This window comes from Cebus imitator, unplaced genomic scaffold (assembly GCF_001604975.1).
Source record: "Cebus imitator isolate Cc_AM_T3 unplaced genomic scaffold, Cebus_imitator-1.0 Scaffold141, whole genome shotgun sequence".
Classification (NCBI taxonomy): Eukaryota; Metazoa; Chordata; class Mammalia; order Primates; family Cebidae; genus Cebus; species Cebus imitator.
In genome coordinates, this window is record NW_016107456.1 from 798,112 (window position 1) to 803,469 (window position 5,358).

At 36.6% G+C, this 5,358-nt stretch overlaps 1 pseudogene; it reads left to right on the plus strand.

The window, feature by feature from the left end:
* The first annotated feature begins 1,360 nt into the window (after positions 1 to 1,360).
* LOC108313725 lies at positions 1,361 to 1,881 on the plus strand (annotated as a pseudogene).
* The last annotated feature ends 3,477 nt before the right edge of the window (positions 1,882 to 5,358 follow it).

Genomic DNA, 5,358 nt, shown 5'->3' on the forward strand with positions numbered 1-5,358 from the left:
GCCTTCTCTGCATCAATTGAGATAATCATGTGGTTTTTGTCTTTGGTTCTGTTTATGTGGTGAATTACATTTATAGACTTGCATATGTTGAACCAAACTTGCATCCCCGGGATGAAGCCTACTTGATCATGGTGGGTAAGCTTTTTGATGTGCTGTTGCAATCGGCTTGTCAGTATTTTATTGAAGATTTTTGCATCTATGTTCATCATGGATATTGGCCTGAAGTTTTCTTTAATTGTTGAGTCTCTGCCCGGTTTTGGAATCAGGATGATGTTGGTCTCATAAAATGATTTGGAAAGAATTTCCTCTTTTTGTATTGTTTGGAATAGTTTCAGAAGGAATGGTACCAGCTCCTCTTTGTATGTCTGGTAGAATTCGGCTGTGAACCTGCCTGGACCCGGGCTTTTTTTGGGTGGTAAGCTCTTAATTGCTGCCTCAACTTCAGACCTTGTTATGGGTCTGTTCAGGGTTTCGGCTTCTTCCTGGTTTAGGCTTGGGAAGAGGCAAGTGTCCAGGAATTTATCCATTTCTTCCAGGTTTACAAGTATGTGCATAGAGTTGTTTGTAATAATCTCTGATAATGGTTTGAATTTCTGTGGAATCTGTGGTGATATCCCCTTTATCGTTTTTTATTGCATCAATTTGGTTATTCTCTCTTTTCTTTTTTATTAATCTGGCTAGTGGTCTGTCTATTTTGTTGATCTTCTCAAAAAACCAGCTACTGGATTTATTGATTTTTTGAAGGGTTTTTTGTGTCTCTATTCCTTCAGTTCTGCTCTGATCTTAGCTATTTCTTGTCTTCTGCTAGACTTTGAGTTTTTACCATTCTTTGTTTAATTCAGTTTATAGGTAACTGACTCTGACTGCTTGTTTGAGGTTTTCATTTCTTTATAAGGGCGCTGATGCCACATGAAACTTCTATTAAATAATTTTATATGCTTTTCTCCTGTGAATCTGTTTTACATCAATTTAATTATCAGACCCAGCCGAGACCCTGAGAGGACAGTGGTGGAGTCTTGCTGCCCCTACACTCGTATATTGTAATTACTGTTTTATTATTTCTAGAAAATCTTTTATTGCTGGTCATGTCTTCTTAACTCCAACTGGCATATTCAAACCAGTTTTCTCTGTCTCTGATGACTATGGATTTAAGATATTAGGACATTCGAAAATAAATAAAAATTATTCTATGTCCACAAATGTTAGCATTCAGAACTGTCTAAGAAAGAGACAATATTTCTGGCTGTCAGAGATCTTAAAACCTCTACAAAGTGGTATGTATCTTTGGTTGCTGCAGCCCCAGCCATGAGTATGCTCAGGCTTCAGAAGAGGCTTGCCCTCTATTGTCCTCTGTGGCAAAATGAAGGTCTGGTTGTACCCCAGTGAGACCCAATGAAATTGCCAGTGAAATCCCGTCAGCAGATTGGAAGCTGATCAAAGATGGGCTGATCATGCTTACCCTGTGCCTATTTCTGAGCTCAATGCTAGAAAAACACCTTGGCCCCCCAGAAGGGCAGGCACATGCACATAGGTGAGCAGAAGGGCACAGCCAGTGCCCAAATGCCAGAGAAGGTCAAGTGGGTGAGGAGACAGGGGATTCTGCGCCAGCTGCTCAGAAGGCACCGAGAATCTAAGAAGATCACGCCACATGTATCACAGCCTGTACCTGAAGGTGCAGGGGAATGAGTTCAAAAACAAGCGGATTCTCATGGAACACAGCCACAAGCTGAAGGCAGACAAGGCCTGCAAGAAGCTCCTGGCTGCCAGACTGATGCCCTGCAGGTCTATGACCAAGGAAGCACGCAAGCGCAGTGAAGAGGCCTCCAGGGCAAGAAGAAGATCATCAAGACTCTGCCCAAGGAGGAAGAGACCAAGAAATAAAATCTCCCCCCTTGTCTGTACATACTGGGCTCTGTGATTACACAGATCAGCCATTAAAATAAAACAAGCCTTTAGATGCTTAAAAAAGAAGAAGAAGAAGAAAGAGACATGTATTACTAGTATTAATTCTCTATATTCTCCTGTAGTCCGCATGAAGTACCAGTGCACTTCGTAGAAACAGGCTCACCGATTTTCTAAGTACTAACTTGGAACTCCTAAGAAAGTGTGTACTGCTTATCAAACACACACACACACATCTCTATAAATTAAAGATATTGCGTAGTTCCACTTTGTGAAGAAGTCATTATTTGCGTTTCAGTTGTTAAACACTATCTCCCCTCATAGGCAAGGTGCAAATTAAATTAATGCTAGTGTACAATTTATACATATAATTAACCAAAGTATTTTGAATGGTTGCAAATAGCTTTCAGTTTATCCTTGGATTTTCTGTGTAATCTTTCCCTAAATCACCATTCATTGCTATGGATAAATACAATTTTGCTGTTAAAAGTCTCAGTTGAATGTTATAAGGAAATACTGACATATTTTCCCTTTATGATTATACCTGATGATTTCTACTTGAAATAATATATTTTCTGAGAATTGGTAACACAGAAGAATTCAGACAACAAAATTGTCATGTCTATAAAGTTTTTAGCCAAAAAAATTTTGATGTTTGAATTTCCTGCTGATTTTGCTTTAGATGATTCTATTTTTCACATGAACAATATCTTCAAAATGTTTGATAGCTGGATCACAACTTCAAAGGGATCATCACAAAAATACCTCTTTGTAGTAGCTATACTACAAAGTTGTTAACGACCCTCAGTTTAAATCACTGTTTTCTGGCTATGTATTCTCAGATTGAAAATCTACAGAGTTACTTCATTTACTCTTGTGTAATGTAGTCTGATTACTGGTAAGCTTCTAGTTTCAGTGACTGTGGATTATACTTTCTATCTTTTTGCTTAATGAAGTATTTTTGTAAGCTGTATTTTTCATTTTATCTCAATGACCTAAAAAACGATCAAACTTTGTTTTTAATTTGCTCTCAAAAATATTCAAATTAGAAATTGCATTTCCCAGTTCACTGTGTTGGTGATGATCATCAGAATGAAATGGTAAATACAAGAAAATGCATCTTTTACGGTTGGATACACTCATCAATAGAAACAAACAACAAATGCTGCTCTTTTTTTAAAATAAGCTGGAGAAAGCATCTGTCTTACTATAAACAGTATACTTCACCAAACATGTAAGAATTTATTTTTATTGTCATGATTTAGCTCGTTGAAAAATGGCTTTTACCAGCCTGTAAGTTACTTACTGCTCTTATTAAGGAGGCTTTCTAAAGGGACACCAATGGATAGTAATTTTATAAGGTAGAGGTTCTACAACTAGTGCTTAGATGTTAACAACATAAAGACAGTTAAGAGAACTGTCAATTCTCTTAACTGTCATAAAGGGCTTCTCAATTTGTGCAGTATAGAAAGACTGATAATTTGAAATCTGAAAACATGACTCGTTATTATCAAAGTTAAATGAAAAGTAGATCTTATTACATGATGGAAAAACAATAGAAATTTTACTCAGCATGCTGTAAAAAGATAATTGAAAAAAATATAGTTGTGTTAAAGAAAGAATGTAGTAGGTTTAACTCAAAGAATTATTTTATGCTCCTGTTAAATTACAGACATTTTATTGACACTAGTTCAAAGGTTATGAGTTTAACCAACTGGATATTCACATAACAAAATTTTACATTGTACCAGGCAGACAAAATGACAATAGACATGTTAGGGTATATTTCAATGAATGAGTGAATTACAACGTCAAAGTGGTCTTGTGGGTAAGAGGACATTTAGCTCTATTCTGAAGAAAAGTCAACTGGTGTATTTTGATAATTGGACAGGAAAATATAGGAATTACTAATTCTGGCAATGAGTAAAACTATACTACAAGCCTACAGTAACCAAAAAAGCATGGTACTGGTATCAAAACAGAAACATAAACCAATGGAACAGAACAGAGACCTCAAAAATAACACCACACATCTACAACCATCCAATTTTCCACAACCCTGACAAAAACAAGCAATGGGAAAATGATTTTTTATTCAATACATGGTTCTGGGAAAACTGACCAGTCATATTCAAAAAATAGAAACTGGACCCCTTCCTTACATCTTATACAAAACTTAACTCAAGATGGATTAAAGACTTAAATGAAAAATCTAAATCCATAAAAACCCCAGATTAAAACCTAGTCAATACCATTCAGGACACAGGCATGGGCAAAAGTATCATGACTAAAATAACAAAAGCAATTGCAACAAAAGCCAAAATTGACAAATGAGATCTAATTTAACTCCACAGCTTCTGCTCAGCAAAAGAAATTATCATCAGAGTGAACAGGCAACCTAGCTACAGAATGGGAGAAAAATTTTGCAATCTATCCGTCTGACAAAGGTCTACTATCCAGAATCTACAGGGAACTTAAACAAATTTACCAGAAAAAAAAAATCCCATCAAAAAGTGGGCCAAGGATATGAACAGACACTTCTCAAAAAAAAGACATTCATGGCGCCAGCAAACATGAAAAAAAGCTCATCATCACTGGTCATAGAGAAATGCAAATCAAAACCACAATGAGATACCATCTCACACCAGTTGGAATGCCCATTATTAAAAAGTCAGGAAACAACAGATGCTGGTGAGGCAGTGGAGAAATAGGAATGCTTTTACACTGTTGGTGGGAGTGTAAATTAGTTCAACAATTTGGGAAGACAGTGTGGTGATTCCACAAGGATCTAGAACCAGAAATACCATTTGGCCCAGCAATCCCATTACTGGGTATATACCCAAAGGAATATAAATCATTCTACTATAAACACACACACACACACACACACACACACACACACACACACACACACATATGTTTATTACAGCACTATTTACATTAAGAAAGACTTGGAAACAACCCAAATGTCCATTAATAACACACTGGATGAAGAAAATGTGGCACATATATACCATGGAATATTATGCAGCCATGAAAGGAATGAATTCATGTTGTTTGCAGGGACATAGGTGAAGCTGGAAGCCATCATTCTCAGAAAACTAACACAGGAACAGAAAACTAAACACTGCATGTTATCACTCCTAAGGGGGAGTTGTACAATGAAAACAAATAGGCACTTGGAGGGGAACATCACACACCAGGCCTGTTGGGGAGGTTGGGGAACAAGGCAAGGGAGATCAAATACCGAACGCACGCAAGACATAAAACCTAGATGACAGGTTGATAGGTGCAGCAAACCACCATGGCACATATATATATGTATGTGTGTATATATATATTTATATGTATGTGTGTGTGTATATATATATGTATGCATGTGTATATATATGTATATATATATATATATATATGTGTGTGTGTGTGTGTGTATATATACATATATATATGTAACAA